The 18,958-nt window shown below is 32.7% G+C and overlaps 1 protein-coding gene across 12 annotated transcripts in view; it reads left to right on the top strand.

Annotated features, from left to right (window-relative positions):
• PLAG1 (PLAG1 zinc finger) overlaps nucleotides 1–18,958 on the top strand; it is a 69,182-nt gene that overhangs the window by 40,645 nt on the left and 9,579 nt on the right. For all 12 annotated transcript variants that reach the window (XM_074278647.1, XM_074278587.1, XM_074278584.1 and 9 more), the window contains one exon: nucleotides 18,210–18,308. The gene's annotated coding sequence lies outside the window, so the exon portion shown is untranslated. The remainder of the gene's footprint in view (nucleotides 1–18,209; nucleotides 18,309–18,958) is intronic.

Below are 18,958 nucleotides of genomic sequence, written 5' to 3'. Positions count from 1 at the left end.
AGGACATTCTACACTGGACTTTGCTCCTTTCTCATTCAGGTGTGACAGACCTTTCTTGCTAGCATTTTAAGTTGTTCTTGTCTGGAAAAAAACATTTTACTCCATCTTTTTGTGGGTTCTGCCTTTCTAGGAACTGTTTTCTGGCATTATTCAAAGGTATTTGGAGGGTTTATGGGGAGAGCTCAGCCAAGACTATGCCTTTTCTCCACCATCTTGCCTCCTGTTTCCCTTTTTAACCCTTCTATTTTTAGCACATAGCACAGTGCCTAGACTATAGGCACTTAAGTGATCATTGATTACACAGTGTAAAAATAAAAAAGTTTGATTTTTGAATGTGGGCACTGACAAAATGACTTATTTCTCCTAAATTTTAACTTTGGCCAGAAAAAGTATTTATAATACAAGAAGTTAAACATTGCATTTGTGATATTTTTTTGTTGGCCTACTTTTTTAACATCACTATTAATTTCCAATGGCTCCCTCTCCCAAATTAACACATTATTCACATCTGAAAAAGTATATCTTACTTTTAGATCACATGCCCAAGAAGATGAAAGACTAGATATTTCCTCAGGTACTCATGATTTAAAATCTCTCTATAATAGAAACTGTGCATCAGAGATGAAACATTCTCATCTTGTCTCAGTGATATAATACAGTGGTCAAATTCAAATAGAAATACATCCCTATAGGCTGCATATTGACTCAGAAAACCACAAATTAACGGAATCAGAAAACTTGAGGAACTAGGTTAGATGCAGTATCTGTGGGGAATGGTGGAGAGCATAGCTTTTTTTTGTGGCATTCAAAAAAGTCTGTAGAAAAGAGTCTAGAATCAAGTTGTGTAGAGAGCTGAAACTCTGAAAAGGTGTGTGCTTGAATCAGACAGCAGAACACTTACGGCTAATTACCTATTCAATGTGAGATAATGGCTCTATATACATATATTTAGATGAGATGGTGATGTGATGGCTCTCATGATTGGCGCTTGCTGAATGTTTGGTGGTAAGGTAATCTTAGGCAAGGATTGGAGGGCTGAGGGAGAGTGGTCACTCTCACTTGACTGCAGGAGGAGGAGGAGAAAAGCTAGAGAATCCAGACTCCAGAATTCAGGATACATCTTTGGCAAGCCACGTGGCAGCTTACCTGCCTCCTTCACTTATCCCTCTAAAGACCAAGAACTTTGATTTATCCTGACTCTGACTGATCCTGAGGACCTTCAGAGAGCTATCCCAGACATTATAAAGCTGAAGCCCATTCTTTCTTTCCCAAAAGGGGACATGGGACAATGTCCTAGGCTGATGAACCATGAATTACCAAACCCATGGAAAGAGGCTGAAACAATTTAAGATCTAACCCCAGAGAAACCATCATCAAAAAGGAAGAAGTCAGAATGTTAGTAATAGAGGAGAAATAAAAGGAAGAAAGAATGAAATTACCAAAGATCTCAAGTAGAAGAGAACTGAATAAACTCAGATTTGTTCTTGTCAGGTTGAGCACTGGAAATGAGAACATGACTGCATCTAAAAGTAGAGAACCTGCAGGGAGGTGGACGAGGAGGCAAGGATTGGAAAGTGGAGAGGGAAGACCTCTAATGCATGTACCTTGGCTAAATAGAAATGTTCTCTGAAAGTAAATAGAGACCTGTCACTGAGTATTAACTTTGAGCATTTGAAACTTGGAGAGACTACTCATCTTGTACCTTGACTAGAGAAGTCTGAGCTCATTGAAGCATGGGAGAACATGGAACTTGGGAGAATATTTTAAAACCTATGGATAAAGATAAGTGATTGAAGGAAGGCAAAAGTCAGTGATGCATATTAAGGAATAGGAGTTGGTCTGTGGGTCGCTGTCCTTACTGTCACTTGCAGGAATTGGTATTTTTCTAGGAGTGTGAGGCATAGTAGAAAAGAGATGAGGGGCTAGCTCCACAAGACAGTGATGGAAAGTGCTTAGAGAGCCCAGAATAACCATTGTGGAAGTTTGGGATTTTATGAGGGCTTCAGAGAGAAACTAGATAAATATAGAGACTATGAACCAGAGAATGAGGGTCTAAAGTAGACAGAATAGATGGGGAAGAAACAGAGGAAGAGAAATCCTTTCTGGAAAGGGGCAAAAAAGATAAAATTTTAGAAATTAATAGGATAAGTTAAAGGGTAAACAAGGAAACTATTATGCTAAAAGGAACTATGTAGATAGGAAATCAATATCAATATTAAATGCCTATTCAGAAAGGAAACAGTAACTGGGCTATGGGAATACAGAGTAGCATATTAAAGACAAGATATTTCAGTGTCCCTTTCTCAGTTTTAGATAAATCCAACAGAAAGATAAACAAAATGGAAAATACAGAATTTAACAAATTGCTGGAGACACTAGAACTAAAAGATTTATGGCATCTTCTAAATTGTGCGGCAAAAGAATATACACATTTCTCAAGCACTACACGAAAACTTTATAAAAGTTTATAGTCAATATATAGTCTAATTAGAGCACCTAAATATTGCAAACAAATGTAAAAAGGCAGAAATAGTAAACACAGTCATTTATTTAGAGACTACATATAGAGGGCATTTAATAATGAAAATACTTTAAAAAGGAGACAACAATGAAATAACAAGTGAGTCAGAAAACAAATCATGGAAACAATAATTTTGTAAAAGAAAATGATAATAATGAAATAACATAGCAAAATTTCTGAGATGCCAGGAAAGCAGTGCTCAAGGAAAAAGTTACATTCTTATAAACATATGTTAACAAATTTTTTAAGAGAATTAATGAACTGAATATGCACTTTTTAAAATTAGAAAGCCAACAAACTAAAATTGCACAGAACTGGAGTTGTAATATTAGGGGAGAAATAATTATACTGGAAGCAAAAGACCTATAAAATAATAAATAAAATTAAAAGCTTGGTCATTGAAAATATTAATGGACAGATCTTTAGTCAATTTCATTTAAAAGAAGAGGGCAGAAAATCAAGTCAATAGTAGCAAATGAGTAAACTGATCACAGAACCAAAAATAATTAAAAAAAAATTATTAGAACCTAGTTACACACTTATATGCTAATAAAACTAAAAATACCAAAGAAATAGGGCAATGCCTTAAAAAATACAAAAATCCTGGAACTGGATAGAGATTTCAAATAGCTCATTATTGGGAAATGAAATAGAAGTAGGTAAAAAGAAGCTACTCAAGAGAAAAAGAAAAGGGGAAAAAAAAACAAAACAAAACAAACAAAAAAAAAAAAACCCTGCTTCTGTCCTGATGGATCATAGAAGAATTTTGTGAAATTTTTAAAAATAGTAGATATGCTACACAAATTCTCAAAAATAAGAAAGAATCCTAGTAGAATGTGAGAGACAAGTCTGGTCTTAATACTTAACCCAGGGGACACTAAAAGACAAAAAAATCTAAATAGGCCAGTATCATTAATGAATATTGATTCATTATGTTAAAGAAGTCCTGTGAGAGTACATTGATTTAATGAAAAAAAAAAAAATCACTCATTATGACCAATTTGGATTTATAGCAGGGAATTAATGATGAATCAGTGTTAGGAAATCAATATAATTAAAAACTAAAATATCCAAAACCACATGATTATCTCCCTATAGCTAACAGCAGCTTTTACAAAGTATAATTATGCTTTAAAAAAAATACAAATTATGTGGCTTGAGGGATTTTTTTAATATGAAAAACCTTCTGTCTAAAACCAAAAGCAAGCATCATATGCAATGGGAATATACTACAACCTTTTCCAGTAAATAGAGGAATAAAACTAGGATTCTCACTCTCACTTTTCTTTGATTTAGTTCTGGAAATGCCATAAGACAAGAGAAATTTTTAAAAACCATAAAGAGGAAATATAACTATCCCTGTATACTGGGGACATGAAAATCCTGGGAATACAACAAAGTACTAATCAGAATATCTCTAGTAGTATTTTAGGCTACAAAATATACCCTCAAAAATCAATTGCATTTCTACAAAATAACAATATCCAAAGAACAGTTATAGGAAAATCCATTCCTAATAACTATAAAATGCACAAAATTCCTGGGGATGATTCTTCCAAAATTATATGGCTTCAATTTCAAAGTGCTACTTAAAGAAATAACAACAAATAGCTAGAGAACCATTCAGTGTCCATTACTAGGTCATGCCAATACAATGAAAATGACAATACTACCAAAATTTCCACTTCTGTTGCTTTACCAATCTAAATACCAAGGGTTTACTTTACAGGTCTTAATAAAATAATAATCAAATTCATTTGAAAAAACAGGAGATAGTCTGCATTAAGGGAAATGATAAAGGGAAGTTGGGATGAAGGAGTATAAACAGTTATTAAGAATTTAAAATAGCAATTATTAGAACTGATACTGGTTAAAAAACAAGAAGTTGATCAGAAGATTAGATTAGTCAGTCCTTGCTCTCAAGGAGCTTAGTTAAATGAAGAAGATAGATGTGCAAGCAGCTATGTAAAAGTAAAGTAGATCGGGGTATACAATTGCAGATAATCTCAGAGGAAAGGCACTTACGTTAAAGGGGACCTGAAAAGTGTTCTCATAGAAGATGATTTAGCTCAGAGTTTAGGAAGCTGGAATGTTGGGAGGCTAAAGTGAGGAGGGAGGGAATTCTGCCCATGGTGCCAGCCAAAGACAAGGCTTAGAAAAGGTGACTAGAAGGCATGGATAACCAGTATGTGAAAAACAGTCAAATGCAAGACTGAAAAGGTAGGAAGGAGACAGGTGATGAAAGACTTTAAATACTGGTAGATTTATATTTGATTCTGGTGGTGGTTATTTGTTCTTCATTCTCAGAGAGGACCATCAAATGATGTCTTCCACTTGTGAGTGAATTGGATTTAAGTGAGGCAGAATTGGGCAAAGTCATCAGCATTATTGACTCTTCCAGAGTCATCGAAGTCTAGTGGCAAGACAAGAGTCATAACAATTAGCAATGATCCTGTTGGTAACAGAGAGTCACTGGAATTTTAGTAGAATTGAGAGGGAGAGGGGCAAAAAAAAAAAAAGTGTAGTAGAGTAGCTAGGTGGCACATTGGATAGAGTAGTGGCCCTGAAGTCAAGAGGTCCTGAATTCAAATGTGTATGTGTATGTGGTGTGTATAGTATTTTTTGAACCTACTAATCTATAAGCATAAGTGGAACTATTATTCAGCAGCACTTTCATAAGACTGAAGTTACAGCTGCTTTGAATCAATTAAACATCTATTAGTTGTTCTGCCTTGGATACCTATTAGCTCTGTGAGTCTGGGCAAGTCACTTAATCTGTGCTTCAGTTTTCTCAGTGACTTTCCTCAGTGTATTATTTCCTAATTTGCCTAATATATTGTTTATTAATTAATTAATTTTGATCACAATTTACATATACCTTGTCAGCTTTATTAAATACATTTTTAGTCATTACTAACATACTAGTATGTACAGGTAATAATTTGCCATGGAATCTGGAACATTTGCTTTTTTAATTAAAGGAATAGAGCAAAATGAGGAATGTGATTTTAAACATAGGGATTATTTGATCTTTTTTGTTACCTTTTCCTTTCTGTACTATATGATTTAGAAATTTGTACTTTTAAATTAGGTTATAAATTTTTTCTAGTCATTTTTAACAGATCCTCTCTGCTAATAATAGTCAATGAGAAATGGTGGGGGTTTTGGGTTTGTTTGTTTGTTTTTTATATGTAATTTCCTGACAATTTTTTTTAACCCTCAGCTTTTGGCACAGAGGTGGCAATATTTTTGCTCTACTTGTATTTATTTTCATTCAAGACTAGGTTGCTGATCAAACTACTTTAATCCATATCTTGTACTTCACCTACATAAAATATATCTTTTCTCTGGGCTGTTAAAAACATATATTTACTAATCTTAACTCAGCATGGATTTAATTTTGTTAGCAGGAAGAGTTTTGAGTTGTGTTGTCCGCAACATAATAACCTAAAGTTTTCTGACAGTTTCTTTTATAAGCATTAAATTTAAGCTGTCCATGTTGATATAGGAAAGCAGTGTCTCAGATAATCCCAAGTGGGGATAATTGAAAATGATTTATTTATATTTGGAATGTAATTTTTTCTCTTTTTTTCTTCTTATTTAAAGAATCCATGCCAATCCATGAAATTTCCGTGACCTTATGTTATTCAGATATCTTCACTCGATATCTTTTAATCTTGCCTCACATGAATAGATAACCCTCTTTACATTCACTAGTGATCCCACTCCTTTCTTTGCTAGTAAATTGTCTCTCTAACATCCCTATGCTCATTAATTTTTGAACTTTTCCTACCTACTGTTGGCTTTTTTGCTGCCTAAAAATGTACTCTTTCTTGTTCATCTTTAATAAAGCCTCATTTGAAGCATCCATCCTCTTTGTATCCATTCCCTTTCATGGAACAGAACAATCTACAATCAGTGCCTCTACTTCCTCTCTTAACCATTTGAGATCCGGTTTCCCTCTTTATCATTCCCCTAGAACTGCTCTCTCAAAAATAATCTATGATCTCTTAATTACCTTTAATGGCATTTTATCAATCCTCATTTTTTTTTTACTTCTCTGCAGCCTTTGACACTATTGATCACCTCTTCCTTGATATTCTTTTAGGATTTTTAGAACCTTTCTCTTTTCTTGGTTTTTGTCTTATGACCAACAACTCCTCAGCCCTTTCCCAGGAACTTCATTCAGTCCATACTTAGTGACTTTTCGTGTTCCTCAAATCTTTGTTCTAATCCTTTTTCTTCTTGGTTTTTGTCTTATGTCCAACAACTCCTCAGCCCTTTCCCAGGAACTTCATTCAGTCCATACTTAGTGACTTTTCGTGTTCCTCAAATCTTTGTTCTAATCCTTTTTCTTCTTATATACTATTTCTTGAGGTTATCTCCCATGGATTCAGTTATTATCTCTATGCTGATGATTCCATGATCTATTATCTAGCCCTAACCTTTATCCTGATTTCTAGCTTCATACTTCTACCTATTTCAATCAAGTGCCCAAGGACAGCTTGAACTGGATATTCTGTGGCCATCTTAAATTTAAAATTTCCAAATCTGAAATCATTATTTTCCCCTCAAAACAAAATTTAAAAACTCTCTTTTTCTCTAATTTCTCTATTTTGGTCTGTACCACCATCTTTCCAGTATCCAGTATCCCTCCAATATCCAATCAGTTATCAAGTTCTCCTTTCACAGTATCTGTCATATTCACAATATCTCTCCTTCTGTCTTCTGACATTGCTACTCCCTTGATGCAGCCATGTTATCTCATACTGAGATTATTAGAAAAGCCTTCTGTTTGGCCTCCCTGCTGTATGTTTCTCCTCATCCCAGACTATTGTCCACTCAGCTATCAAAGTCATCGTTATAGACCATAAGACTGAATATGTCATCCCTAGTTCAATAAATTTACTAGTTCCCTAATATCTCCAAGTCAGATTTAAAAATCACTTGTAAAGCCCCTCACACAATCTGATTTCTTTCAATTTTTCTAATAAGTTGCCTTACACCTTACTTCTTTCCATGTTGTCTGTGATATGTAAGCTCCCTTTCTGATCTTCCAATAAAATACTCCATCTCCTAAATCTTTGTGTATTTACTGGATGTTCTACATTCTTGGAATCTTCTTCCTCGTTTCTGTCTCCTGACTTTTCCAGTTTCCTAATATAGACTCAGCTAAAATTTTGGCTTCTACCAGAAGCTGTTCCTGGTCTCTCTTAATGCTAATTCTTTTCTTTTGAGATTACCCCTGTTTGACCCTGTGTATATTTTATATGTACATAATTATTTGCCTATCATTTTACCCTTTTAAAAGTGAGCTTCAGGACAGCTAGATGGTACAGTAGATGGAATACCAGCCCTGGAGTCAGGAAAACCTGAGTTCAAATGCAGTCTCAGACAAACACTTAATAGTGTACAAGTACATCTTATTCTTGTCTTTTAGCCTTTGTTTCCAGAATGTTCTCTAACATTCTTCAAGCATAGAATCTATATAGCAAAAGCATCATTTCACTTAAAATCAAAAGAAAGGAGTTTGAGTCTACTTTAGCAACAACCCTTTGCCAAATCATGTAAGTTATGTGGGTCTAAATTTCTTCAACTGTAAAGTGGAAATTAAGAAGCTTTATAGCCCAACTTTTTTTCCTTTATGAATTTTTCTTTTAATCTTCTTGTTTAAAGTATATTTTAAAAAATATACTATAATTATCCTTTGTATCTTTTTTTGTTTGCAGAGACCTGCGATTTCATGAATGAATGAAATTTTCTCTATGTGTATAATCTCCTTTAATTTATAATTTAAGTTGTCTGAGACACAGGAAGGTGAAATAATTTTCTGATGATCATATAAGAGTATGTGTCAGATCAGACTTGACCCCAAGTTTTTTTGACTCCAAACTTTTATTTTCCATCCCCTATATATCATATTGCTTTTTCAGTTACTGGACTTTTTTTTTAGAACATGTATTACTTCTTTGTGTTATCTTTTGTTTTCTTGTTTTGTTATTTATAAATCTAGTTTAATTCAGTTTAACATCTCATTTACATTCACATTGCATTTTGCATATCTTATGGTAGCTAACAAACTGCCATATACTTAGTAGGTAGGAAATAATAATGTTTGTTGATTTAATTAATGTGTCAGTGAATTGCTTAAATAGAGGTCAGGTAATGGAGGTAATAGTATAGACTTTGGAATTGTTCCCCATATACCCACTGCAGGGAAAGTTGTTGGCTTTTGATATTCCTTTTATTATCTCCTTAGCAGTATCTATAATTTAATTCTTGAGTATCTTTGCAGATAGAGGTAAGTTGAAGTTTGTCCAAATGGTTGAATGATTCATATTGCATTTTATATTTTTCTGATATTTTATTTCACCATAGACCTGAGTTTGGTTATTTAGGAGACCTCAAGCCTTTAAATTTTCCCTCTTTCCTGAAACTTAGTCCTTATTATGAGCATACAGTTCTGATTTCTAACAGAGAGAAGCACTGTACAGGCTTCTAGGAGATGTAATGTATAAAATGCTGGAGTCAAGAAAACCACAATTCTAATCTAGCTGTAGGCATTTAACTCTGTGATCCCAGACAAGTTAAATAATTTCTATCTACCTCAGTTTCCTCAGTTGTAAAGTGAGGATAATAAAATCTCCTAGCATTGTTGTGAAGATCAAATGAAATAATATTGGTAAAGTGTTAAGTACACAGCAGGTACTTGATAAATATTTGTTACATGTCCTTTCCTTCAAGTTAATAGGGAAATACCATTCTAAATAAGTCTTTGATCTCTCAGCTATTAGTCACAATGACAACCTCTTCCTAAACAAATAAATATAGTTAAATGAAACAAAGCTGTATGACCATGTCTGGCACCATACGTCATTGTGTGTGCCTCTAACCCACCACCTCTCTTACCAAGAGTAGGGAGACATAGTATAAATTATTTGTTCTCTGAAGTTACATTTAGTCACTGAATTAATTAGGACTTAGCTGTCTTTTTAGAGGTTTTTTTTTTCCTTTATATTATTGTGGTAAATGTGAATATTATTTTCCTGATTCCATTTATTTCTCTCATCACCTATTTGTCTTTACAGGTTTCTCTGAATACTTCACATTCTTCATTACTCATAATACACTAATATACCATCATTGAGTCATTTTTAAGAATGAGGAAAATAGCTAAATTTTATGCTATTCTTCAAATTGTTCACAAAATGAACGAGAGAGAATGGAGGATGGAGAGGAATAATTAAATTACATTAAGATTTAAAAAGCAAGATTTATCAGAGATAAGACAAAATTATGTTAATCATAATATTAGTAGCACAAAAATTAAAAAATTACCAAAATTCATTTTATAAAAAAAATAAATAAAACTTGGGGCCCAAAGTTATGACTATTTTACTTGGGAAGTAACCAACATGATCACCATGATTCCAGAATGTTTGTTTTAATGGTGATATAGAATGAATGTCTAGGAATTCATTTCCTTGTGAGGGTAGGTTGTGAGAGAAGAGGAGAAACATAGAAGTAGGGCAGTGGAACTATTTGTTTAATCCCAAAGTGTGAAGAGTGAGTGAGATTCTAGATCCTAGAACTGTAATTGAAGAATATTCTACAACAAGCAGCTTCCAGAGTTAATCTAGTAACTGCTGCCATGTATTTTAGTCCCTCCCCCCCCCCCCCCCCCCCCCCCCCCCCCCCCGAGAAACAGGAGAAGCACATAAAATGTCTGCTATGCCCTAGGTTATCCTTACAAGATTAAATTTAATTGATATTTTGAGTTGGGCACACAAAGAGATGTAGTATAATTGTAAAGATAATGAGATCTCTGAATTTGCAATAGAAGAAACTGGATTCTAATTTTGCCTTAACATTTGACTAGTTTTGTGGCTTTTGAAAAATCTCTTTAAATTTTCTGAGATAAGCTTAGAGGCTCTTTATCTGTAAGATGGGTTTTGATTTGCATCCCTGACAAAATTCACAGACCTTTTTTGCTTCCCACTACCTGAAAGTGCATCTCTAGACCAGACCAACCAATCAAATCAATAATATTTAAGTGACTGTTATGTGCCACACACTGTATTAAGTACTGGATTTACAAAGAAAGACAGTTCCCACCCTCAAGGAGCTTACAATCCAATTAGAAGAGACAATGCCAATAACTATGTGCAAACAAAAAATATTTAAGATAATTTGGAGATAATTTCAGAGGGAAGACACTAACATTAAGGAGGACTGGGAAAATCTTCTTGAAGATGAGAATTTAGCTGAGACTTAATTAGAAAAGCCATGAAATAAAATAAGGAGAAAAGAAGTTCCAAGCATGAGGGACAACCAGTAAAAATGATCAAGAGAGAGTGTCCTGTTCAAGAAATCGAAAGGAGGCCAGAATCATGGGTGGGAGAGTCTAGAGAGGGGGGAGTAAGCTGTAAGAAGACTGGAAAGGTAGCAAGAGACTTTATTATGATGGACTTTAAAAACCAGAGAATGATATATTTGATTTTCAAAGGCTTATGAATGGGAGGAATGATAAGCATGCTTTAGGAAGATCAGTTTGACAGTTACAGAGAGTATAAAAATAAATATTAAGGCAGTAATTATTAGAAAGACTCATCTTTTTGAGTTTAAACTAGCCTTGGACACGTAGTAGCTGTGTGACCCTGGTCAAGTCACTTAACCCCATTTACCTTAGTTTCTCATCTGTAAAATGAGCTGGCCAAGAAAATGGGCAACTACTCCGGTATCTTTGCCAAGAAAGCCCAATGGAGTCATGAAGAATTAGTTGGACATAACTGAAATGACCAAACAACAACAACAAAGTATTAAGCATTTACTCTGTCAGAAAATGTCCAAGTGCTGGACTGGAGTGAGGAGAAACTTGGAGTGGGGGATGGCAAGATCAGAGGTATGATTGCCTCTGGTTAGAGCTGAAGAGGAACAGAGGGAGGTCTGAGGAAATGAGGTATTAGGAGGTTAGGGCATTTGAGAGGTTATCAGTATGTATAATAAAATCCCTTAGTATGAGATCAGAAATTTAAGAGGAGACAAAGACTGAATCAGGAACTGAATTCACTGAAGAAAATGATAGACAGACAGAGGAGAAAAGATTACTTAGCAATGGTGAGAGAGTGAGAGCCTGGAAGTGGCCATGGCAAGGGATGTTCTAGTTCTACTACCATGAGTGAATCAGATGATAAAAATAAAATGTGGAAAATATTGAAGCTGGGTCCTCAAGAAGAACCCAGAATAAAAAAAAAAAAAAAGTCCTCAGGTTCTCCTTAATTCCAAACTCATCCTAAAAGCTTGCAGTCTCCTTGTCTTAGATACCTCTGTGGCAGACAGAAATATTTACCATTTCTACCCCTGTGATAACAAGCAAAACATATTCCTTGGCTAGGAATTGAACCTCAGCCAAGGCAGCAAAAGTGCCAAATCGTGACCATTGGACCACCAAGGAGTTCAGTCAGAATTTGGATATTGGATTTGTGTGTCCCCAACTGCATAAGATTCTTTGTTCCTATTCTAAAAATAATTTAAGACAACTATATCCTGATTTAAAGCTTCTTTAAGAATGGAAATCTTAATTTTTTTTTTTTACTTAGTTCCTAATTAAAACAAAGAGGGGAAGAGGAATGCAATTAAAATACAATTTAGCCAACACATCTTATAAGATCATAAAATCATAGAGCTTGTAGGGGCTTCAGAGGCTATCTAATTTTACACATGAAGAATCTGCAACCTATCTAAAAAGTAGGTGTTGAATCCAATCTTTGACTAAAGTGAGTGCTCAGTCCAATACACTAGACTTCCTTACTATTAGTATTTGTTAAAATATCCAACAGAAAATATTGAGTAGCAGGACCCAAATAGAATAAATCCAATTATAATGAATTTCTAGAAGATTGTTAATTCTTATCTTGTGAAATTTTCTGATTATCACTCAAGATAAATTCAAAATGTTCTTGAGTTAACTAGTATTTATTACCATATGCAAAATACTGCATAATTCTTTGCCATGTCACCTGTTAACCAATTTTTGTAAATAACAGTTGGAATTCATGATTTGTTTACCAAAAAAAACACATTTTTCTTTCAAAGAAGAAATATTTGTGCTAAATGTTGCTGTTTCTATGACCAGTCAGTCTGTGCTTCCCCTGATACTTTTCTAATTGCTGTGTTGTACATGGCAAGGTAGCATAGCAGAGTGGGAAAGTACAGTCAAGAAGGTCTTTCTCACATAATCTCTAAGGCATCGTTGCAGATGAGCTCCTATTCATTAGCAGAGGAATTTTCACATCTGGAATTCTGTACTATGATGAAAAAAAACCATAGCTCCAGAATAAAAAGAAAGTTATACCTGTAGAAAAAAAGAATGAGTGCTTTTCTTCTACTATGGCAAGTGATTCATATGAGTAAGCAAAGACTGATACAACCAAGAGAACGTTTTTTTATAAGTCAAGTATTCATAGTTGTGAATCGCATTGTAACAAGATCAGTAAAGTGATAGCATTGAAATAAGCAGTAGTGTATTTACTAGATTTAAAAAACAAACAAACCCATAAGTTTTTAGAATCCAGTAAGGTTCAGAGAGATTACATTTTTTAGTCAGCCAATAAATCACTGATGAAACAAAACAAAACAAAAAACCAAACCAAAAAAAAAAGTATCTTGGTCTCTTAAACTTTCCCTTCAGTACCACATTCAGTGAATCACCTTGTTTCCATAGGTCTTATTAATTCTGACTTCTAAATGTAAATGAATACTATAGTATGAACATATTCCAATGTAGATAATGTAATACAAGTTGGTTATAGTTGGATGCTTTTTTTAGACTTGTAATTTTTAGATAAATGTAACTTTCTTTTTCCAAGCCCTACTTAGTAATTTTATAAGATTAGGGAAATAATCAAGAGAGAAAAATTTACACTGAACAATATTTTATTTGTATTCTACATGTAATTTTTTTTAAACCAAGCTTTAAACAGGTAAGCATTTTAAAAACTCAGATCTTAAAAAAAATTCAGTGTCACATGGTTAAGAGGCAATAGGGTTCCTCACTATGTATATGAACTTGGTATGGAGAAACAGAATGTGGGGAAGAATTCTTAAACTGTAAAACTTCTGTATCAGAGTTGATTGTCTTAATAGTTGTTACTCTTTACTCACAATTAGGAAATGAGTTGGTAATCCAAATTCGATTTCTAGTAAAATGGGGGGGAAATTCTTTTGAGGGATATTGCAAAACACATTTCATTAAAAAAAAAAAAGCCAAAAAACTTGTTAGTGCTCTTTATGTGGCTTTACCATAATCTGTTGTATCCACAAGCTGAGTAGTTTCTTCCTTAGTCCTCAAATCTCTGTGCTGCCTGTTAATAAACATGCAAATTGAAGTGTACTACAAGCCTGGTAAGTTTTTTCTTCCAATCCATCTTACTTACATGACATTACTTAAGTGTAGGAAAGATTTTATATTATTATGTCCAGTTATAAATGCTTCAAATGAATGTTTTTTTTTCTTAAATGCTTTCATTAAGTTTTTTTTTTATGATTGACACGATTATGAGACAAACTGAGGTAACAATAGCATTTTACTTCTTAAACTTTTAAAGAAGTATGAATACAGGTAAGTCTCATTGGAATTTTTAAATCAATTATTGAACTTAGAACTGAGGAATTAAAAAAACTGAATAATATCATACATTGTTATGTAAGAAGAATATTTTTGTTAGTCAATCCTGTCTGTATGAGATACATTATTTATCTTATTGTCTAAATTACTATTCAGAATATAGTTTTTAAAAATCTAATTAGAAGATTCTGTATATTGTGTATATATCAATATTTGCCCCAATTTTTATAATTGCATATGATTAATTTCCATTATTAATTTTACAGTGGAATTAAGCTCGTATTTTGGTGCCTGCAAATATTAGAAGCATATTCTAAAGTGTGGACTTTTCATAATAGCAATTTGTAACGTTATGGCACATACGCTTTCATTCTTGCAATGGTTTACCTTTTTTTTTTCCCTTCAAATAAGACAAAGAATCTCCCATCAGTTTTAAAAAACGGTGGACTTTGATAAATGAAGGAAAATTGATAAGAGTGCACAATAGATAAGAGTGCTAGGCCTAGAGTCTAAGAGTCATCTTCCTGAGTTAAAATCTAGCTTCAGAAACTTATTAGTTGTGTGACTGAGGGCAAGTCACTTAATCCTGTTTACCTCAGTTCCTCATCTGTAAAATGAACTAGAGAAGAAAATGGCAAACCTCTCCTTTATCTTAAAGAAGAAAACCTCAAATGGAGTCGAGAAGAATTGGCCATGACTGAAAATGACTTTACAGCAACAATGGTCTACTTTTCTGAATGGTATTTCCATGTAGAAATTCTACAAAATTCACACAAATTCTGCCTTAAAATTATAATTCATTATATATAAACATAGTTCATACTTTTTGTATTTGTCATATCAGAATAAAGAAGTAATTAGGTCCAACTAGTTTTTTTTTTTCCTGTAGTTTACTATTAGTAACTCTAAATAGACTTTAATGTTTAGAGTGAATATCATAATTTTTATGATTTTTTTCTGTTCACTACTGTTTATAATGTAAACTTTTTAGCAGAATTGTATTCTCCTGACTTTAATAATAAAAGTCATAAAGGACTTTTTTAAAATTTTGCAAGGTTTGAGACATAGTTTGAAAGGCAGCATGGTGTAATAATGGAACCCTGAGCTGCAAAGACCTGGGTTCAGATACAAGCTCTACCTTTTGCTGTCATCCTGCTAGACAAGTTTCTTAATTTCTAAGTGTTCCCAGGCAACTCTCAAGATTAATTTGCCAAGAAAGTGGTGAATGTAAGCTGCTCAAAAACAAGGATAGATAGTGTTCTTGCCTTTATCTGCATCTCTAGTGCTTAGCACACCACTTGGCATAGAATAAGCATATAATAAACATTTCTTGACTGACTTCAACTTTGACAGAAGAGTTCCTCACGGGCCTATTCCCTATGCTAGATAACTTAGTCAATTAATAGTTCACATTTATGTAGTACTTCAATTACTAAAGTGCTTTGCCAATAGAAAATACCTAATATATATTTAGTATGAATGATTTTATGTACTTTAAATGTCTCTTGCAATTGACAAGAGTTTTATAAATTGGGGAGAAATACAGTCTCACTACTGAAGTGTTACTTCTGCACAAGCTTTTCCTGATCCCTTCAATTATTAGCACTAGAATTGATCCTTTTGAAGTCATTCCCTTTTGCAGTTTATTTTCTTTATCCTTTTGTATTTATTTATTTGTATACATGGCATATCTCCCTCCCCCAGTAGAATGTAAGCTTCTTCAGAACAAAGACTGTTTCTTTTTTTTTTCTTACCTAAACTAGCCGTTGTGCCTGACACATAATCAAAGTTTAATAGAGGTTTCTTACATTGAATTGAATTGATTTCATTATCATTGACTTTGATTTCAGATTTCATAATCTTCCTATTTTATCAGTTATTATATAGAGACTTAAAATTCTAAGTATGCTAATATGTTTTTGATACTCTTTTGTTTAAAGGAAGATTTGAGTATCCTAAATTCTTTGTTGATGCTACCTGTCAACTCAAATGGAGAGGAAAAGGAACTTGGCAACTATTTTAGCCTTGCAAATAAATTCACCAAGTTTACTGGCCCATAAAATTTTCTGTTACTCTAACCTCTTCACTGAAGCTCTCTATAAGTTACATAATAAACAACATTTGTTTATGTACTTATTCGTCTGCTAAAAATTCACTATTTGTCCTGGGCAAGTAAGTATTTGCAAGGTTGAATTTTATCATTCTAAAAGTTTGATTTGCAATAATCTGGTACCTTATTTATGCATGTTCTTTGCTTTGCAAAAGAATGCAGACTTATTTCTTTAACTTTTAAAAAGTTTTTTTTTTTTTAAATCAGGCTGAATCTTCCATTTGAAGTATAATATATCCACTTCTTTTTTTTCTAATGTGCTTTTATAGTGCCTTTTATACAATGCTTTAGTAATATCTTTGGTTAAATAATATTGGCTTATAGATTTTAGAATTAAGAATTGTGTGAAAAATTTAAATGGGGAAGATATTTTGGTTTTAGCAGTTTTACTAAAAGATTTTTGTTCTTGATCATTAATAGGTTCTTATTTTATAGTTATTATCATTTAATTTATATTGACTTTATGTTTTATTTTCCAATATTGGTCTCTGAATAATGTCTCAAACATTCACTGCTTACTTACCCATGCCTGTGCCACGTTTTGCATCGGATTTTTCTCAGTGTTTTTCTATTCCTATCATATCTTATAAATAAATTTTACTAACATGAACAACTATTTTTTACATTTTCCCCCAAGCATTTTTTTTAGTTTATTGAAATATGTATTGCATTAGTAGGTTGTTTGGGAGCTACTATAAGATTACTTTTCAACCATGTTCTATAAAAATTTAAATCATTCTCATTTAACCAACATAATTTAATGAAATAATAAATCCAAGGAACACATTATTGTTCCTACCCATCTTTAATTATAAACACCATTCTGAGAAATAAAGAGGAAGGTATTGGATATGACAAAACTAGTGCCAAGAGAATGTGACATTGTTACAGTTGGATTTAGTTTGAATTACCTCACTTTCAGTTCATTGCTTTTATATGTTCAGTATATTGAGAATTAGAGGGAATTACAGAGATTGTCATTTTATAGAAGTAGAAACGGATGACTAAAGAGATGTCATGTCTTGTCCAGTGTCACGTAGATAATAATTGAGCTGCAGTTCCATTTATCTACTTGTTATATTTCCTCACCCAATAGACCAGTATTTTAAAGTGGAATCCGCCTAAATTTTTGTTAGGTTTCAAGTTGGTGCTCTTAGACCACAGGTTTCTAGGAGTTAGTCCATTTCATAATCATTTCTGAAATTTTTTTCTGAAGAAATTTTCATAGCTTTTTTTCTAGATCATTTTTTTGTTGTTGATTCTTTAGAATATTGATTAAGAACAGTGTGATATAATAGATGGAGACCTGGCTTCAGAACCAGGTAGATCAGAGTTCAAGACTTGTTTGCCTCTGAAACATAATTGCGTATATGTCATTTTATAAACTTTGAAGGGGTTTGGGCAACTCAAAGATTATTAACTATATAGAAAGTGATCTTCATTAGTCAAGGAATATTCTCATTCTAGGAGTTCCCCATATTAGTGAAATCAAACTTCCAATTACTCTCCCTTTAGAGGGTTAATTATATTTAAGTATAAAATATTTGGAAATAGTAATAATTATTCTAAATCTAAGCAAGATTAATATTCTCAGGTTACAAATTGTCTTTCAATTTAATTTTTAAAATATTTCTTAATAGTATTTTTAATAGCCAAGTGGACTAGATTTAACTTTTTAAAACAAAACAAATATTTGAAAATTGGAAATTTTATTTAACAAACCTTATGAATTAACATTTATCAAAATTACTTCTCTTTTTCTTTTTTCACTTTGTCATAAATTCACTTAGAATTAAAAATATTTACACTTGATATTAGTGCATGAATAATCAGTAGCATATGAAATCTAAGCATGTGCTTATTACTAAATCACATTTTTCTTATCTTTTACCTTTTTCATAAAAATGCTGGTTTCATTACTGTATAGTCCATTCTTTTTTTTTATTTTATAGATCAGCCAAAATGGGAAGTACTGGATTCTGCTCTCCTCCAAGAAGAGTCAGTGGGACTGGTTAAGATCAGTATCTGAGGATTTTACCAGCTATCACCAGGTGTGCATTGAGCAAAACCATTGTAATTTTCTTGTATGTATGTATCTAAGGTATAGCTTAATATGTATCAGTTTAACATATGTATTTACTGTTTAATATATGCAGTTATTATTAGATATTGATCATAGTGTTTATCCTACAGTTATGAAAGCAGCAAAAAAAAATTATGCTCTCAATTTTGGTATTCTGTTAACTTACAGATAGGCATTATTATCAAATATTTTCAGCTGGTCTTAGAAAACTGTAATATTTGAGCATCAGTATTGAAATCATTCTTCATTGCTCAGTATGTACATCCAGGAATAAAATAACTGACTTTTTAAAGGAGTAATACTTAAAAACAGAAGGTGAACCATTGTCTAAAAGTGTCAAGTATATAGTTGTACATATTTTCACAATTGTACTTTTGATTTTTTTAAAGTACATATCACTGACTTGCAATTCATTCTAATTAGTTCAAACCAGAATTATATTTCTTATGGTTAGGTCACATAATATGACAAATATAGCCAATTTTTAAAAACCTTTGACTTAGCAACTTATAGAAATTGCATGTATTATGAGTTGTTGCATTTTACATAGAAAAAAATAAGTGCCATTTATTTTATAGGTACACAACAGTATTATGTCATTGATAGGAAATAATCAGA

The sequence above is a fragment of the Sminthopsis crassicaudata genome, chromosome 1, assembly GCF_048593235.1.
Source record: "Sminthopsis crassicaudata isolate SCR6 chromosome 1, ASM4859323v1, whole genome shotgun sequence".
NCBI lineage: Eukaryota > Metazoa > Chordata > Mammalia > Dasyuromorphia > Dasyuridae > Sminthopsis > Sminthopsis crassicaudata.
Note: the sequence above shows the minus strand (reverse complement) of the source record. Positions and strands in the feature narration are given on the sequence as shown.